The 7,651-nt window shown below is 47.9% G+C and overlaps 1 pseudogene; it reads right to left on the reverse strand.

Annotated features, from left to right (window-relative positions):
- Positions 1 to 1,181: 1,181 nt before the first annotated feature.
- Positions 1,182 to 2,622, reverse strand: LOC128772920 (TAR DNA-binding protein 43-like; annotated as a pseudogene).
- Positions 2,623 to 7,651: the final 5,029 nt, after the last annotated feature.

The following is a 7,651-nucleotide window of genomic DNA, read 5'->3' on the forward strand; positions in this document are numbered from 1 at the left end:
CTTCTAAAATTCATTTAGCTTTGCCTCTCTTTCTGAAGAAAAATGTCAAAAATAGTGGTGAATATACCCCACGCTGAACGTACTGATTCTGAAAACTCTCAGTATGGATGGGTTTTATAATACACTTAACCATGGGTGGGGTGCCTGGGTGGCTCCGTCAGTTAAGTGTGTGACTGCGGCTCAGGTCATGATCTTACGGTTTGTGGGTTCGAGCCCTGCACCGGGCTCTGTGCGGACAGCCTGGAGCCTGCTTCGGATTCTGTCTCCCTCTCTCTCTGCTCCTTCTCCTTCCCGCTCTGTCTCTCTCGGTCTCTCAAAAATAAATAAATGTTTTAAAAAAAAGAAAGAAAGAAAGAAAGAAAGAAAGAAAGAAAGAAAGAAAGAAAGAAAGAAAGAAAGAAAATGAAAGAGAGAGAGAGAGAGAGAGAAGAGAGAAGAGAAGAAAAAAAGAAATACACTTACCATGTGTTTAGAAAAATTTGAATTCCTACCAGTCTATACCTACCCCGCTGTATAAATTCCCCAGCTGGAAGATTTAGAATCCGTGCTTGAGCCAAAGCCTGCAGGAAAACCGCTGCCTGACTCTGCATTTGATGGGGGTCCCCAACCGATGGCCGCACCTGATTTAGAACCACTATCGGAGTTCTTTCCAGAACCAGGGACCTGAGGAGGTTCCTCAACACATGACACATAGAAGTACCCTACGACCCAGCACTTTCATGACTAGGTACTTAGCCAAAGGATACAGGTCTGCTGTTTCCAAGGGGCACACGCACCCCAGTGTGCATAGCAGCACTATCGGCGGTAGGCAAAGTATGGAAAGGGGCCAAATGTCCATCGATGGATGAATGGATACAGAAGAGGTGGTATCCATCTACAACGGAGCAGTGCTCGGCCACCAGAGGGAATGAAGTCTTGCCATTTGCAAGTACCTGGATGGAACTGGAGGGTGTCATGCAAAGTGACATTCGTCCCTCAGAGAAACACATGTATCACAGGACCTCACCCGTGTGAGGACCTTCACTTCCCAAACAGAGGAACTCTGGGAAGGGAACCCGGGAAGGGAAGGGAAGAAGGGAAGAAGGGAAGAAGGGAAGGGAAGGAAAAATAACATACAAACAGGGAGGGGGACAAAAACGTAAGAGGCTCTTCCCTAAGGGGAACAAACAGAGGGCTCCTGGAGGGGGTTGTGCCAGGGCGGGGGCTGAAAGGGCGAGGGGTATGAAGGACTCTCCTCCTCAAACCACTGTTGCCCTATAGGCTAAGTACCTTGGGGGTACATTGAGAAAAATAAATTCAATGATAATATCAGAGAGGGCGAGGGTGAGGGCGAGGGCTACCTGATCATCTGCAAATGTAACAAAGGGAAAGTCCGGGAACCGTTTGGGAATGAAGCTGTCTACCGCTTCTCAGTCCTGGCAAAAGAACTGCTGCAGCTTATAGGCAGTCACGTCCCTCTGTAAGGCACCCGACAAACGCCTTCCTGCTTCTCAAAAGCTCATCTGGGCTTGGATGAGATTCAGGAAGTTTGCAGTCACACCATCGTTCCTTGATCGCGTGACTTTCACCTGGGTTTCCTATTACGTAAAAGGAACACAGCCAAAACCCTTTGAAGGACTAGTGTGAATATCTTTCCTGTCCTGAACCAGAAGAACCTCTCCAAAGCTCCCAAAATATTCTTTCAGATCCTGTTCGGTTGTTTTCCACGGGAGACCCAACACTCTTAAATCTGACGTACCCTGGATGGCTCTCTTCACTTTCACTGCTGAAGAAGCAGGCACCTGTCTCGTCCCTTTTTCTGTGGCTATCTTTGGGATAAGTTGACGACTATCCGCTACCGGATTTCCCCAGCCAGCATCAGGGATGCGCAGAATGTCTTTGACCAGCCGGACACCTCTCATACGCTGAGACGCTGGATTCCGGTAGTGCAGTCCACGTGCTGCCGACAAACTGGGCTGTCACTGTGGACAGCAGCACTGTCCCGTCGTCTTCCGATGGCATTTCGATGGGCTCGTCATTCTCATCTTTGGTCACCCGAGTACATTCAGACACCTGCTCTTATTTCTCCGCTAGGCCGCTGCTAGGAAGCCTGACAGGGAACCCGAAGCGGCGAGGGATCCAGGAGCAGCCCAGCTACCGCTTCGCTCCCACGAAATGGCCGCCTTGTAACTCTTTACGGAAGAGGAAAAAACACCACCGTGACCGCCACCATTTAATAACCTTGCTCTAAGTGTGGAGAAAGCAACCACCCATCCCCAAAAGGAAACTTCGGCAGGCTACACGTATAGGACATATGGAGCCTATACTTGCAAGTGCTTACTTACATGGGAACATGGAAAGGTCACCTGAGTCCCTGATGGCCCAGATGGGGTTCTTTGGAGGTGTCTGAATGAGTTTCCTTGTGTGCTCCCTTAGGGAAAGCTGGCCGTGAGACGACGCAGCCAGAAACTAGGAAGCCCTTTGGTTCCATCAGCGAAGCCCCGGCTTTTGGGGAGGAAGGGACGCTCACGGAGATATCCCGGGCCACATTTGGTTTGTGGGTTGCTGCAGCTTTTGGCTTCTTTGCACCAAATTGGCTGTGTTCTCATTGGAAATGGAAAACACCTGCACGATGGGATCCATCCACGGTAATGCTCTCGTGCGATTGGATTTGTTTTTATAAAAGGGGGAGATTTGACCATTGGGTCTTTCGCGTCCTCTCCACAAATAGGAGTGAAACAGAGGCTGATGTTGGTTTGCATCTTGTTTGTGGATCTATGGCCACAGGTGTTATCCATGTGAGATGTTTTCTCTACCTCTGGATGCTATTGCTCACACCAATTTGTAACCGAGCTCCGTTACTGTGTTTCAAGGCAAGCTCTTGTGAACATTGGGCATTCTAACACTCAGGAGGATCAGAACAAACCCAAATGTGTTTCACATTCACGTGAACGGGGTATGGGTGTGGGGTGTGTGTGTGTGTGTGTGAAATTCTCTACATTCAGAGTTTTATGTTACTCCATAAGAAAGTTGCCTCACGGGAAGGGACACAATTGATGGCCCAGAGAGAGGAGAGATAAAAATTGAACACACCTGCCCTCCCCGCTACACCCACACCCACACACCCTTTCCCAATAGTCAGAAGAATGAGGAAGAGGAGGAAGAGGAGGAAGGCAGACAGATGCCAGTGATCCTAAACCCGCCCCTCCTCCTCCCCGAGCACAAGCGTCAAGATGGGTGCCCACCCCACGGCCTGCTCCTCCTTCACCTCTTCCACAGGGGGCTGAAAAGCAACCAGAGACAAAGCCACTTTTGCAGGAGGCAAAGACAGGAGACAGAGATGGAAGAAGAAGTAGGAGGTGGACGCGCGGACGCGGAGTTGGAGGCGCAAAAGAAAAAGATGAAAGAAACACAAAAAGGTGAGTCCAAAACTTTAAATCTGCCTGGGGCCTGGCCGGCGGCTCCCTGGCCGCCTCCCCCTCCCCCTGTTTCTGCATCAGTTGGTGTGGCTCCAGTGATCTCCTAGGCCATCCCCAGTGGTGGGGCCTCCCGTGTGAGCCTGATGGTGGGGAAACAGATCGTTTGACTTTTTAGTGGACACGGGTGTGACGTCTTGGGTACTAAGGGCCATGGAAGGGTGATTGCTTACTTAAAATGGACATATTTTCGGAGCCGTCGATATCAAATACAATGCAGATAGTTAGGTTTTATTCTTTGTGGTGGTGGTTGTAAAATGGCTTGAATTTGGTGCTCTCTGCATGACAAGCCTTTGGGGTGGGCAGCTCCGGTCATGGCCTTGCTTCCGTCCCAATACTGACCCTGTAATTGTGGTCCTCAAAATATACATCTCTGTGACCTTTACAAACAACATAACACGTTTTCTCCCTCGTTTTACAACAGGTATCAAAAACAAAATCAAAAAAACTTTACAAACACTTACGCCCTTCCTTGTTCCACTCAGACACGCACTCTAGGGTTCAGGCCCGAGGCAGGGGCCTAATCAGCTTTCATGTGACTTCAATTTATGACTTCACCGGTACCCGTTGCAGTTTGTCAGCAAAAAGTACTTCAAACGATGGTCGATTTTGTCTCTCGCATACAGTGTTCGTGGGTGAATGTTGACAGGAGATAGGTTAAATACACAAAAATGTTTACTCGTAAACCTTTAAATTTTTTCCTTGTACCATTTATTTTTGAGAGAGAGAGAGAGAGAGAGAGAGAGAGAGAGAATGAGAGAATGAGAGAATGAGAATGAATGTCAGCGAGGGAGGGGCAGAGACAGAGGGAGACACAGAATCCGAAGCAGGCTCCAGGCTCTGAGAGGTCAGCACAGAGCCCCACGCGGAGCTCGAACTCACGAGCTGTGAGATTGTGACCTGAGCCGAAGTCGGACGCTTAACCGACTGAGCCGCCCAGGAGTCCCTATTTGTAAACTTTTAAAATGGCTTCCCAAATCTTTCATGACCTGTAACTTCAAAGCTTTGCTAAGTTAAGTGGTAAATTAGGTTCAGTTCTTCAGACATCTGAGTCTTTTCCACAGAAGATAAAATACTAAATTGTGAATTACTAAACCTACGGCGTTTTCTTTTCTTTGTTTGTTTTTTTGTTTTTTGTTTTGCTGTGTGTGTGTGTGTGTGTGTGTGTGTGTGTGTGTGTGTGTGTGTTTGGTCTTTGGCTTTATTCAGAAAAACAGTAAAGATACTTGGGTCTGTTAGTAAACATGTTTCATCGTTTGTTGTTTTTTTTTTTCCTTGAAGATTTGTTTTCCAGCCTATTTCTTTATTTTTAGGAGAGAGAGAGAGAGAGAGAGAGAGAGAGAGAGAGAGAGAGAAAGACACACACACACACACACACACACACACACACACACACACACACACACACAGAATGAGTCGGTGGGAGGGGCAGAGGATCCGAAGCGGGCTCTGTGCTGACAGCACAGACAGCCCAATGCATGGCTCAAACTCACGAACCGAACCGTGGGATCATGACCTGAGCCGAAGTTGGATGCTTAACTGACAAAGCCACCCAGGCGCCCGTTTCATGACTTGCTAAAAATTGTACAGTAAAAGAAAAAAGAAACAAAACCAAACACCACAACGTGTTTCTGAAAATGATGAGATACATTCGTACATTTGACAGTGTAAAGAAATCTGGTGTGTGGGGGGCCTGGGTGGCTCAGTCGGTTAAGCGTCTGATTTCACCTACGGTCATGGTTCATGGATTTGAGCCCTGAGCTGGGTTCTGCACTGACAGTGCAGAGCTCCCCCTCTCCCCCTCTCCCCCTCTCCCCCTCTCCCCCTCTCCCCCTCTCCCCCTCTCCCCCTCTCCCTTTCCTCCCAGCTCTCAAAATAAAGGAATTAACTTAAGAGGAAAAAAAGAACTCCATAAAAAAAAATAAATAAAAAGAAGGCAGGCAGGCGGAAAAGAAGAGAGAAAAAACACAAAATACTATATGGTCAATCGCTATTCTTGCTGTGCTTATGTCAATACTGAAGCCATGTCTGTTAACACTGGACTTATTTTACAAACAAATAAGTTTTCATTGGGCTATCTTTGACAGGAATGGAGGGGTCTCGATAGAAAAAGATTGTATTTCAATAGCTCTTTTGTGGATGTTAACTTCTAGTTCTGGTTAATTAATTTTCTTTGACTGTTTGTTGTTTGCCTTTAAAACTGGGCTGGATCCTGAATCCTGGTTTCCTCGAATATCTGACTATGACTCTTCAAACTCAGGCTTCCAATCCTCTCCCATCCTCTTATCTTACCATCCTGAAGAACTCAAATGGCCCTTTTCCCTGAAGCCCTGCAAAGGAAAGCTGGACAACTGGAGATAAACTTCAGAGAAATTGCCACAGTTGTAGACAATCTGTGTGCCTGTTGCTCTATGGGCCATTCAGAACGAGACATTTGCTGCTGTTGTGTTTTTGTTGTTTTTAAAGTAGGCTTCACCACGCCCAGTGTGGAGCCCAACTGGGGCCTTGAGCTCACGACCCTGGGATTGAGACCTGAGTGGAGATCCAGACTTGAATACTGAACCTGAACCCACTGAGCCACTCAGAATCCCCCAAAATGAGACATTTGAACTACATGCCAGAAAAATCGGTCAGATTGCCCCCTGCCTGCTCCCACTCCAGCTGAGGATGCTTCGAGCCTGGCATCTAGACACCTTCTCACTGACCGCACTTGGGACTTAGACACTGGGTTTATAAGTTGTTCCACCCATTAACCCGTGGTGTTCTTTTCTTTCTGTAGAAGTACCTCTTATTAGTTATCTGATTGCTTGCTGAACGAGGAGGCAGAGTCAAAGCTAGTTCACAAACACTTGCTGCAACTGTATTAGCTCCTCTTTAGAAATAAGAACCCATATTTTATTTGTATTTTTATAAGTTTCTTAATATTTATTTTTGAGAGGGGGTGGGGGGAGAGAGACCCATAATCTGTAGCTGGCTCCAGGCTCTGAGCTGTCTGCACAGAGTCGGATGCGGGGCTCGAAATCACGAACGGCGAGATCCTGACCGGAGCCAGAGTCCAATGCTTAACCCACGGAGCCACCCAGGTGCCCCAGCAACAAAAGCCCACATAAACAGGGGCACCTGGATGGCTCAGTCGGTAGAGCGTGTAGCTCTCGATCTTGGGGTTGTAAGTTCGAGCCCAACGTTGGGTGTAAAGGTTACTTAATAAGATTTAAAAAAAAAAACATACAAATAAAATCAGACAGCAATTCACTTGGGTACAGTAAGAGGCCCTTGACCACCACAACCTTCCCCCCCGTGCCCTCCCCCCACAAGGTGGTTATAACATTGGGTTTGACTATACTGTTACTATTCCTTAGAATACACTTGGGGAGAAATCTCAGGATATGATGCAGTACCAAACTATGCAGAAAAATACCCAAGATCTCAGATAGGAATTATCTCTGATTCCCCCCCCCCTCCCCACCCCCAATTAGCACAAGGGAGCAAAAGTTGTGACCTGCACCCTGTCAAATCCTTCCCTTCCAAAGCCCCTGCCACACCCTAATTCGGCTTGAAATAGTTTCAGAAGGTGGACCTCCATCCCTGTTCCATAGAAGTGGAATGAGGGATTGACAATGGAAACTTATAAAGGGGAAGAAAACTTAACACCTCTGACTCCATGTTGCTTCGATTCCCTTCACAACTTCTGTGTAGCCCTGCACCTAGGCCTGTGACAGGTGAGATTTACAGAAACTGTTCTCACCGGGGGAGATAAACGGATAGCCCTAGCCCGAGCCATCACCCATCATCGTCCCCGTTCCTTACCATTGGGAAATGATCCAAACTCCAGAGGCTGGGGGTGAGTGTGGGGGGCGGGGAGTGGGGAGTGGGCAATTGAAACTGTGCCACGGAGGGTTAAGGAGTCTGACGCTCGCTCTCTCTCGCAGAGAACCTAAATCTTGTTCTTCAGGGAACTATTTGCCCCTAATCAGCTATTGTGTCTTTTCAGGTCCCACAAACAAACTCTAGCTGTCTCTGAAGAAGCCTGGACTCAAGGTCCACCGATATGCTTGCAGCCTATAAGCCAGCACAGCCCTGAGAGAAAGAGCCTAAGTCCCCATCCAGGTTATACCAGCTCTCGGGGCATACCCACAGCCCCTTCTCCGTGTCCTAAGGTAACCTCCTGACATCAGGGACTAAATTTTGCCTCCTTC

Source organism: Panthera pardus, unplaced genomic scaffold (assembly GCF_024362965.1).
Source record: "Panthera pardus isolate Hobbes unplaced genomic scaffold, ASM2436296v1 HiC_scaffold_108, whole genome shotgun sequence".
Lineage (NCBI taxonomy): Eukaryota > Metazoa > Chordata > Mammalia > Carnivora > Felidae > Panthera > Panthera pardus.